This window comes from Branchiostoma belcheri, unplaced genomic scaffold (genome assembly GCF_001625305.1).
Source record: "Branchiostoma belcheri isolate BF01 breed outbred unplaced genomic scaffold, Haploidv18h27 scaffold223, whole genome shotgun sequence".
In the NCBI taxonomy this organism is placed as follows: Eukaryota; Metazoa; Chordata; class Leptocardii; order Amphioxiformes; family Branchiostomatidae; genus Branchiostoma; species Branchiostoma belcheri.
In genome coordinates this window covers 31,790-44,496 of record NW_017803747.1, presented here as the reverse complement: position 1 = coordinate 44,496, position 12,707 = coordinate 31,790, and positions in this window count along the sequence as shown.

The window sequence follows — 12,707 nt, the reverse complement described above, 5'->3', positions numbered from 1 at the left end:
GCATGGGCAAAATATTTGAAGATCCTGGGTTACCCAAGCGAAAAAAATGTAACCTGTAGGAATTATGTTATTTAATTTCTTAACAAAGATAACTTGCCTTCAGAACCACTCGTTCTTGTCTGGGAAAGTTGCTTCAGCTCTGCTCGAAGTGCGTCAACACTTGCGGAAAGTTTGCGCATGTCATCTTGATCGCGTTTTAAGGCGTCTTGATCGCGTTTCAAGGCGTCAACAGTTTTGGCCAGTTGGCGCAGGTCGCGTTTCACAGTTGTCGACAATTGAGAAATTTCCTACAAACGTATTTACGCACGTCAGAATACCGAACGTAAGAAGAAAAAAAAATAACAGAATGTGAAGCAGAAAAACAGCTGAACAACAAGATTTGTGGTACTAGAATGTTACCTGGTTGTTGCTGAACGTCAGAGGGGCGAGTCCCACGGCGCACAGGCTAAGCAGCACGGCGATGCCGGCGGCCAGGAAGCTGCGGTGGGCGTAGAGGAAGCTACAGACACTCGGATACGCGCCGTCTGGTAGGAAAAACATACTTCGCTCAGGTTATTGTTACGTAAAATTTACTCATAGTGATGCTCATCAGTTTGAACAAATAAACGTATGAAATACCCATAATTTTGGAAGTTAATCTGTGTTGTTCATTATTATCGTATTGATTTTGCAAATCAGACCCTCATTTGCATTATTGGTGCCTGTTAATGTTCCACCTGCCATACATTACATATTATATATGTATTAAAGTTCCATTATTAAAAGCAAAGAAATTAAATTATTTTCTTATTACTAATGCACATTTAATACGTTTTACCTGGTCTGGTGGGGTGCGTAGCGTCGGGTGTGTTTTCACTGTCGTTTGCACGTGCCTGGTGATCAGTCCGGGGTTGGTCAATGGGTGGGTCAATGGGTGGGTCGTCTGGACGAGAAAAAGCAAAGATGTAATATAGTCATCTGTGAAAAATATTGGTCCTAATATACACAAAAACAAGGTGAGTGATATACCTGAACAGCAAAGTCCAGAAAAGTTTTTAGAAATTTGATAATGGGAACTATTTGCGTAAATTATTGATATGATTTTTGCTAATCGACACTTTTCGGCCCGTCTCCATTTGGAAAGATGACATCAGCATTATAGGCTAGGTAAAGAAATAGTTCCTCGGACATGCATCTTTACTGTGGTTTCTTTTGAGTTCATATGGTTTTTGGTACATTACAAAACTGTGGAGTACTCTTGCAAACTACTTATTAAAGTTCTGCACCGAAAACCAACCAGAGTACGCGAATAGTATCACAGACCAATCACGGTTACTACCTTAAAAAAAACACTCAGCTTTAGTGAGGTTACAATCACAAAGGACTGAAAAAAAACAGGAAGCAAGTAACGAGAGAAACCTCAAACGTTTTACCTTGTATGGAGGCGTGCGTGGCGTCGGATGCGTTTTCATCGTCGTTCGCGCGTGCCTGGTAATCAGTCTGGGGTTGGTCCATCGGTGGGTCGGCTGGGCGAAAAAATGCAATATAGTCATTATTTAATATTTGCGTTATTATATTATATTTAATAATAATAAAAGATACAATATAGTCATTATTTGAACAACATATGGGTTATAAACGATTTAATAGTATCCGAACAAGAAAGTACCAAAAAAATTGAAAAATTAAAAATTTGCGTACATCAATAATATAAATTGTTAATTTTTCTTAAGGAAAACTGCCCGGCCGGGCCCCGGTTTGGAAATGTGACCTAAGCATTTCAAGGTGAAAAAATATTTTTTTTTTACCTGTATGTATACATTGGTCTTGTTGCGTGTTCAAAATAAGTCTTTTGTTACATTACGAAACTGTGGAGTTATCTTGACAAACTATTTTAGAACGTTCTCAACAAAAACCTACCCAAGTTCGCGATTAGTATCACAGGCCAGTCACGATAACTACTTAAAACAAATCATAATTTTTGGTGAGCAAAGCAATAAAATACAGGATACTAGAAAAGAGAGAAACTTTAAACGTTTTACCTGGTATGTTGGCGTACGTGGCGTCGGGTGTGTTTTCATGGTCGTTTGCACGTGCCTGGTAATCAGTCTGGGGTTGGTGCATGCGTGAGTCGGCTGGGTAAAAACAAAAACAAAGCCGGAATATAGCCATTTGTGAAAAATATTGGGGCTTTAACATACAAAACGAACAAGATAAAGAAAATAAACAATTTACCTGAACTAAAGGCGTACATAGGGTTGAACATTTTCGCAGCGGCGTTCGCAAGTGATCGCCAAGACGACAGGAGCTGCTGCGTACGTGTAGCGCCTAAAGAATAAATAAAAAAGACTAAAGTTTGAATGCAGCCATCCGTGGATAATTTGAGGCATTTAATATACAAGGTAGAAGATGCAAAAATGAAACGAAGACCGTAATCAATTTACCTGCATTGGAGGTGTACATAGGGTTTGGTATATTGGGAGCGGCGCCCGGATGTGATTGCAGTGACTGAGGCTGCTGCATGGGTGCGGTGCCTGAGACAAGTAAAGAAAATTCAATTAGTCTTCTCGGAAAATTAACACCAGTAATAGGAAAAAGGAAATGATAAACTCTGTACATGATGTACCTGCATTGGAGGCGTACATAGGGTTGGGTATTCTTGCAGCGGCGTCCGCATCTGATAGCCAATAAGACTCAGGCTGTCGCATAGATGTTGCACCTGAGAGAAATAAAGAAAAATTCAAATAGGAAGATACAGTGTTTATCTTCGCCTAATCGTCAAATAATTACGACTGAGCAAGAATCATTTTAAAATGATTAAAAAATCATTAAGTACGATGGAAAAAATAACTAATGAAATACAAGGAATAGAAATATCCAAATTTTAGACAGCAATTCACTACGGGGCACTTATGGCAAATAAAATGATTGAATTTCTTTCTTTTTTCTCTCAAACGTCAGAAACAAAAAGTTTTCCCAATTTGATATGATACCTAAATTGTACACGCTTACTAGTGTCACCAGCCTGAGACTGTTGCTCTTCTTCCGACATGATGACACTGTAGGGTTCTGGACAGCGAAAAAACACGTCTTTCTCCAGGCAAGCCGGTTGTCGACTAACGCATGGTCCTAGACAAAAATTAATATGAACCCAGATCCCGTAATCTGAGACTAGAGAAGATTGAAGCCGCTCAGTAAGAACAATGACATCAAAACTATGTTTTTCCTTTGAGACCTCAGCCAGTTCGGATACGAAATATTGGGAATGGCAAACAGTGTGCAAATGCATGTTGAATTTTCCACTAAATTCTGGCCAAATCGTAGATTTAACATACGCACATTGAACGAAAATTTCTCTGTATAATTTCTCATGCGATACAATTAAGGAAAGGGAAACGATATGCAAGAAAAGAAAATTTTCAACACTCCTTTTTTACTTACAAAGGTTTACATCAAGGAACAAAAAATGCAAGTACCGAAACAGATGTGAACACGTTGTCGGTTATTGCTAGAAGATTTGTAAAAAAAAGAGTGATTTTTCTTTAGAAATCATCTATTTTCCACCTTATGGCACTATCTTTTTGCCACCAGCTTGTTTACTCAAATGTAGTACAAAAATGTATTAAAAAGATTACCGTTAGTTGCTTGTTTTATACGCCCACAATAATTGTCTTGCTGCTAAGCTGCCAGAAGATCATGTGGATTACTTTATCAGAAGGAGTTCGTTCTTTGTACACCCTGTGAGAAAGATGAAAAGATTTTTTTTTATTTAGATGGGAGTCGTGGATACACTCATTTCTCTCCGTACCATTCAAATCTGATTTCGTCAGTAAAACAGATGGTACTCGTAATTATGTCAGTGTTTAGGGACTTTCATAATCGACCATTGACACTGACATGGTGAACATATCAATTTCACTATATTGATTTTATTCATTATAGAATCCATTCATTCCTCTTGATGCTCTTGCTTACCCAACATGAGATATTCCAGATGTTTACCAATATCTGCTTTTTCTCCGTTTTGACTTATGCCCACGTGATAATAGTCTGGCTGCTAAGCTACCAGAAGATTACATGGATCATATATAGAAAGTCCGTTCTTTGTACAGTTGATACAAAAGATCTTCTACAACTAAGCCAGGCCAAAAGATAAAAGATGCGAAGAAAATTATTTGGATAGGAGGATTAGAGGGCCATAGTGGTGAGATTTCGGCAGATGTCACAACCTTCTTTCAGCGACTAGAAGCCCTCTTTATACATCGGTACCTCATAACAGAAAACACTTTGTAAGGGTGCGTTAACGTTGCCAATTTGATTGGTCTTCGTGGCGCCTGATGCGTCATTTTAATGTTCCAGTGCAACATTGATTGGTGAAGTTGTGTGCCATCCTCCATACTTTCCTCCGGCTCACTTAGGTTACTTGTCACGCCTGACGCCTATGGACGTCCTAAAAACAATGAGAATTAAAAAAAAACATGTTAGTGAAAAAATATACGAGTTTAATGACACATCAATAAAACAAGGCCAGGCATTTAGCATGTTACTAATGAATTACTCAAATGACCTCATTTACATAATTCATACTCATTTTCACCTAACTTACACACGCGTCACAAATGTTGATAAGACTGGAAATGAAAAACATACATTGCCATGGCGGCGATGCTTGCTGTTAGGGTTATTGTTTGCATGGTACTGCCACCATTTCATGATTTTGAGAAAGACTTGGTTCCTGTTTCGACTGTACCTGTCTAGACAGATACAGTGCACTCTGCCCATGAGAGTATAGTAAACGAGCTCCGGGGTGACAGAAAGCATGGCCATTCGGGGCAGAGAGGTCTCCCCAAGGGTTTCCAGGAATGTGGGCATAGATGTGGGTCAGAGAAATGCCTGTGGACATTCCATTCCTGTGGACAAAATGCCTGTACCATTCCTAGAATTCTTGCAAACTGCACACAATACTGTACCATTAGACTCCTCTCTGAGACGTCGCCAAAAATTCCAATGAAAACGTGCTACAAATGCTAGCAAAAAGAGTCCACCCCCCTGCATTAATGGTTTACCCCATCTTATCTCGCAACAAAGGACCACTTGTGAAATAAAGACCACTTGGGATGATTTCGCAACACTTCTATTATGCTATGACATTGCGGCGTCATAACTAATACGAAACGGGGGCTTCCGATTGGTCAACGTCATCTGGCTATATAATAATGGTTGTTAGGCCACCGCAAGTGAATTCTATGGATGACATTCGCCGCAGACTCCAAATCAATAATGCGATAGAGTGAAAGAAAACAAGGCGGGCCAAGAAAAACAAGATTTCTACATTTTCAAATTTTGAGATCATAAACCTTATTAAACAAGTTTTTTTTTTAATTCAGCGGCAGCATCTAAATTAGAAAAGTGTATCATGTACGTAGTAGTAATTGAGGTTTGGGAGCTGGTAGACTATACATGTACATGTATGATGAACCTTTCTTTCTACACCCACGTACTTCTCATCAACGAAGCTGGCAAGATGGTCTTGGGGTTGACTTGGAACAAATAGGTTAGTAATGTCGATAGCTTAGAATTCCAACCAGACCCCTTGGGAAAGGCACTTAACACCTATTTAGTTTGTTAGCTCAGGTGAAAGTGAGTAATTTACTTAGGGACGTCCTCTCGGATGGGAAGTGTATATGCAACGCTTACTGCTTTATACGTAATGTTTGAGGAGAGCCACAGCAATGTGATTATATCATAATTCACAATAGTTAAATTCTATCTTAGGGATGTTATTATTTTAATATTTGGAAATGTAATGTTTCATATATACTTCATGCTACATTGGATGTTTGATATGCCAGTCGATTTTAGATAAACTGATACTGATGCTGAAGACGGTATTCACAGTGACAGATGACAATATTCCCAAAGATCAGCAACTTGTAAGTATGCCTTTAAAGTTACCTTTGTGAGAAAATGGACGAAAATCTTTCAGACCACGTCAGCGTCGGCAAATTGCCCCTCCTTAGAGTCGTAATGTTTTGCAAATAAACGATAAGTGGCACACTGGTGTATGACTGCTAAAGGAGAGTCTATGAATGAATATGAATGAACTTTATTGCTCGACATTTGCACACGGTACAATGTATGGCATGGATGACAATGTGAACAATACAATCAAGTCTATTCTAAGAGATTACTAATATTACTACAGGAATATGAACGTAAACGGCGTATGACATGATGTGAGTTAGGCGTTACTATCTGTTACAATACTTTCTCTCTTTTGCAGTGCACTGCATATATATTGGCCTACGTACATAGATATGGACCAACGGCTTATTGGGAGGCCTAGCACCACTCTAGAGGAGCTAAAGGAGTTAGCAAAAGACAGGAAGAACTGGAGGGGACTGTTGAGGAAGAGAAGAGTTCTGTGCGCAGGCCACTCGAACGACTAACTCGAGGAGACCTCAACAAGTACAAGTACAAGTAAGTACATAGATATGGAGTGCATGACAAAAGTAGATTGAAAATGTCTATGTTTGTCTTTGGGAGAGGTTTACCAGTTTTACATGTGATCATTTTAATTAATTATTTTTGTCTATCTAAAGTATATTTAGGGCAGGTCATTATGAAATGATACTCATCTTTGTTACGGATTGTTACGGATCGATGAAAGGTAGTTTTCCAATGTGAATGACATAGACGTGTGGACTCTCTGGTTGCCTGCTAAAACTGTCTTGTCGGACACTGTGGTCTGACTGCTTTATTCATAGTTAAACATGATCAGTTACAGATGTATATACTGCAGTTACCAATAACGTCAATGGAGGAAGAGTTTAAGGTGACGAAGGCAAGAGCCCAGCTAATGTTACAGAAGGGCAGAGACAGGTTGGTCAACCAGGCAGGGATAAGGGATAAAGAATATAAACTGAGAGACTATCAATGTGTAAACTAGAGGTATATTTTTCCGAATAGGGGCAAGGCTTTATCTTTCTAAGGCTGTAGTGGTTTATTCATATTTATTACTTTTCGTTCAAAGCTTCTAATGTTTAACTGTCTCCGTTTTCACTAACCAAACTAGTCTACCGTGTAATGGTTGCATCTTTCCATAGAGGTAGGTCCAAACATACTAGCATGGTGGCAGCTATGTTTTCACCGATTTAATAGAAGGGAAGTTATAAGTCTGATAGCCTGTCTTTTCATTGACAGAAACCTATGTCTACAGCGTAACTTTCCACTGAGCTCCAAGCTGAATCGTCACTTTGCAACAGCCGCAGTCTATGAACACAGGCCTAGAAAACTTAAAGGTACACTGTGAAATCTTCCAGACACAGTAGGCCCAAACAATGTCAATTGACAGCGGCCATTTCAACAAAACAGGTGAAACCTTACGGTCACTGATAATGAGGCGTTTCTTTTGTTGTTGTTCTTGTTGTTTGCTTGTTTTTTTTAGGACACAGACCGAGCCCCTGTGTTTACTGCGTATAATGGATTGTCACTCTACAATGATAAGCGCCTATTGCTGTTCACCTTTCTTTCCGCTTGTTCAATTGATTTCAACACGTTAGATCCTATAGATAAATGCAACTACATTCTCAGGGGAGATTATAACCCAATACAGTGTTCAAATAGGAAAATACATTAAAGAATGTTTCGATCTTAGAGAACACATGTTAGAGAATAGTTAACCTTTATTGTTACATCATACATGTACTCTGTACGTAAGATGACGTTATCCACACATGTATTTAGCTTTGTTAGACCTTTAGTTGTAGAAGACCATACAAAAGTCTCTGTACTTTTTTGTTGTGTCAATAAAGAATCTTCCTGTCGAGTCTTGCCGCCGGGGATGGAACCGGAACGACCGGGTTACTAGTAATTGTCCCAGATCGCTTTTTTCTAATTCTAATGAGGTACGTATAAAAAGAGCAAACCAGCAAAAATCGTTATTAAGAGTAGAGTTTTATGTCAGTTCATGACTAACAATAACTTATTTTGAGAGCTGTCATTTTTGAGGTCGAAAACGGGACCCGGAAGTGAAATTGTTGACCTCCACCACAAAGCATATGACACGAAACCCCCATATATGGAGCCGTATGGTACGTACCAACCAGTTTCTGGGGTTAAAAGTAAACAGTGCCAGGAAGCCTGAAACCCTGAAATAAGGTCAACCTTTTACGGCAGAAATACCGACTACGAAGAAAGATTAAATCCCCAAAGTACACTTCTCGACGTTTTCAAACTTGTCAGGAAGACGATCACATTTGGTGGTCTGCTTGTAGCTATCGAGACTTTGCTATACAGACGACCGCTCGTGGGGATCCCTCCAGTGTGCAAAATCTCTCAAGAAATCTCTCCGGTTTACGTGAAGAGGAAAAACATCATATGAACTAGGTAAGGCTTAAAACCGATTAGAAAAGTATTCTGATGTCGAAGGGAATTAAGTTGTAGCCCATTTCTGTGGAAGAAGGACCGCAGTAGGACGATAATTTGTGATCATTTTCGCAATGTTATATGCTAGAAACAAAGGGGGAGGGGGGCGAAACCAAAAATACGTTCAACCCTCACTACTAACGTGTACGTTATCCTGCATCAGGCAAAGTTGCTTCTTTACAGGACGTTAAATTATATAGAAATGTTAACTGGATTGTAAATAATGGAGTAAGGCATAAATAACAAACCTAGAAACGCGTAGAAACATTGAATGGAGCCTTGTGACCAAACCTATACTTACGACTCTCTTTCCAGCCTAGCAAATGGAGTCAGTTTTGTGTAGTCGTAGAAGTAATAAAATGACACACTGAAAGGTTTTCAGCAAGCTTGGTAGTGCGAGTGATTATGATTGTAGCAATATAGAAGCACATCATTCAAATGCGAGAAACATTACCTCTCCTCACCAGATTGAAAGACAACACATTAGAATTATGGTGGGTTATATTGCTTGAGCATTAGGTTAAAATGGTAAAGCTTGGTGAAGTTAGAACTCTTTCAACCTTGTTTTTTATGAATTTGATTTTATCATTGACAGCTTTTAATGCTTAATCTGTAAGATTTAAAAAAAATCATAAGGATGAATATGGCAAACACCGGGCACGGGTCTCCCACCGGAGTTGGCCAGACTTGCTGTGATGGGTCTCCCTCCGGGGTTTCCCAGGTGGACTGTGACAGGAAAACAATTAGTGTTAAAGACCAGGTGGTAGCACAAGAAGTCAACTTGAATAAGGCTGGCGATAAACGCTACATGTGTGGGGAGTGTGGATACAGGACTGCTAAGAAGTCTCACTTCTTCCCGACATATGAGAATCCATACAGGAGAAAAACCCTACAAATGTGATTTGTGTGACTCTTGTACAGCTCAGAGTCTAGACAGAGAGACCACTTGGACATTCATTTAGCAAGACACGCTGGTGTGAAACCCTACATCTGTGAGGAGTGCGGATACAAGACAGCTGAAAAGTCTGACTTATCCCAACATATGAAAACACATACAGGAGAAAAACCCTACCATTGTGACCAATGTGACTATTCTGATGCACGGAAATCCAACTTGGACGTTCATCGAGCAAAACATCTGGGTGAAAAACCCTATATGTGCGAGGAATGTGGATACAGAACAATTTACGAGCATTACTGACCCACACATATGAGAACCCACACAGGAGAAAAACCCTACAAGTGTGACCAGTTTGACTATTCCGCAGCACGAAAAGCCACCTTGAACCAACATTTAATGATACACACCGGTGAATGTATAGTGAAAAATGAATGAGTTCCTTTGTTATACTGTATGTCATTTTGGATTATGTCTGTTTCTTGTAATGTATAATGTTTGTCAGTATTTGTACTTGTATGCCCAGCACTACCTGAAAAACAGGTTTTTTAATGTAATTATAACCTGAGTGTATTCTGCTGGTAAAATAGATAAATGAATGAATGAATGAATGAATGAATGAATGAATGAATGAATGAGAAACCCTACATGTGTGGGGAATGTGGCCACAGGACAGCTAAAAAGTCCGGCCTATTTAGACATATCAAAACCCATACAGGAGAAAAACCCTACAAGTGTGACCATTGTGACTAGCCTGAGTGTCAGCCTTGTTAGCTTTCGTCCGCTACCCAAGGTCCGCTCCCTTGGGTAGCGGACGAAAGCTAACAAGGCTGACACTCAGGCTACATTGTGACTATTCTACAGCACTGAAATTCAGTCTGAACGTTCATCTATCAAGACACACCGGTAAGAAACCCTACACGTGTGAGGAGTGTGCATACAAAGCAGTCAGGAAGGCTGATTTATGCCGACATATGAGAATCCATACAGGAGAAAAACCTTACAAATGTGACCAGTGTGACTATTCGGCAGCACGGAAATCTGCTTTGAGCAAACATCTAGCAAGACACACCGGTGAGAAACCCTACTAGTATACATATGAGGGGAGTGTGGGACAGACCTAAAGTATGCCCAATCCCAACACAAGAATGCCCACGTAGGGGAAAACCCTTATAACTGTCATCTCTGTAGTTACTCTGCAGCTACGAAATGCCACTTGTATTTTCATTTGATAAGTCATGAGAAAGAAGCTGAGTCTACAAGTTTGACAAGTTATACTGTATGTCATTTTGGATTATGTACAAACAACAGTTTTGTCTTCTGGTAAAGAGAAAGTCAAAATGGAAGAACCTCTCCAGGAGTGACCATGTTAATTGTAGTGTTAATGTGTAACTGGTCCTGATAACTACTCCGAAGTAAAGAAATCTGTTTTACAGGCAGACATATTCAGGCAGGCAGTCGAGGATTATGGCAAATGTGCCCAAAAGTGCGGCTTGTACTAAGGCCTGTCTAAAATCACACCTAATGCTGTATAGATAGAGGTTTTGCACCTTATATTGTATAGATGTAGTTGTTGCACTCATGATAGTTTAAGCATCTAGGATGTATTGTTTTTGTTGTTATAAATGTGATTTTGTCTGTCACTGTAGAATGTTTGGCATAATAGGAGTTTCACAAAAAATGACACAAGTTGTCAGCTAAAAAATTAATATAATTTGGTGGTACCGTAATAAACTATATATATAAATGCACATAAATTTACTTTATGATCACTCTGACCTCTGATCATTATCTTGATTTTTTTCTATTTTATTTTTTTTCCTTTCGATTATAATGTAGTCTTAAAGTATAGGAATGTAATGTTTATGTTATGTTGGTTGTGCTATAAGTTTTATAGATGACTCCAGGAAGACTAGTGTAGTAAATCATTGTACTCACTAAATTGGAGATCTTTCAAATAGACAAATAAAATAACCATTTAAAAGATCTATGGTTTAGTTTTCTGTTTACCTTTACTGCAAAGCAAAGTTCTGGTTTTCTTACAGAAAGTAGCTCTATACATTCATTTTTATTTACCTTCGCAGAACTTTGGGTAGCATATCGTTTTTGCTTAGTTTTTTTCTTCCTTTTGTCCAAACAAATAAAAGTCAATGACCTGTATCAGATGCATGTGACCATGGTAAATGGTGCTGTAGCAGACACCCTGTGGTGGGTTATATTGTGTAGCAGAACAGTTGGACAGCCTGCTTCATTCATATCTGACTTAAAGTAAGACCAGATGACGGTAAAGATTATACATTGGCTTTCAAATTGCTTAACCTCTCTAGTTACGTCTTTGGAAGCATGTTAGTCCCGAACTTGTCTTTTTCAATTATGTTTAAATATAATCAGATTTATAATTAATAACTGATATCCATGGTGTTCTTCTTGTTGTGACGGAAGATTCTTTTACCTCACTTCTTACAAAAAACAAACCCATAGATGTGAAAGATAATCATTCATATGCTACAATCAAAAATAATGCATAAGTCTTTTTGTTATTTCATGTAAGAAACGTTCACAAACCTACTGTCGTGTTGACAGAAGTAAAATACACTAGAATTGGAAAATCAGGAGGGCAAAGTCATCTTTGACGTCCCACGATGCGTTCACCTCTGACCTCACGAGACGACGGCAGGACAAGGTAGCAGTACCCAGTTTTCACCTGGGTACTGCTATTTCTATAGTTAAGGAGCCCAAAGTGAGAAAGTTCTACGCTATAAAATGCATACTAGGGTGCACAAGCAAGTTACAAAAATTCAATAAGTTTGGGTTGAGGCTACACCCTACAAAACATGTGAAAGTTAGCTAATTTTCCCATCAAAACAATTTTGGGGGCGCTTTTCGGGGGTCATGTGAACTGCAGCGGACGCACAATACGTCATAACCGGATCCAGGCGCGAATTGGCCCCTGTCGAACAAACATCCTAATTCAAACTATTGGTAATACAGTATCAAACCCGATACATTTCTCTACAATTCAGCATAGTTTTTACCCCGCTTATCCTGAAAGAAAGATTCAAGAAGAATCTCGGCAGGTTAATTTCTCAAGTACTGTGCGCACTACTTTTTGCCCAGACTACTGCGGGGTTCGTCCATAGATTAAATGTGTACTCAGGCGACCTGTCTTACGAGACGACGGAAGGACAGAGCTGCCAGAGCCCCGGTTTATGTAAAGAGAAAAACCATAGTAGGAAGCAGGTAAGACGTAGAAACGGGCAGGGGGGTATTCTGTTATAGAGGGTAACAGTTTACACTAGGTGTTTCTGTGGCAAAAGGATCAAGGTAAAGTTGTAATTTAGAGACTTTATTGCCATGTGGCTAGTACATAATTTCCGTGTGTGTGTGGGGGTGGGGGGGGGTT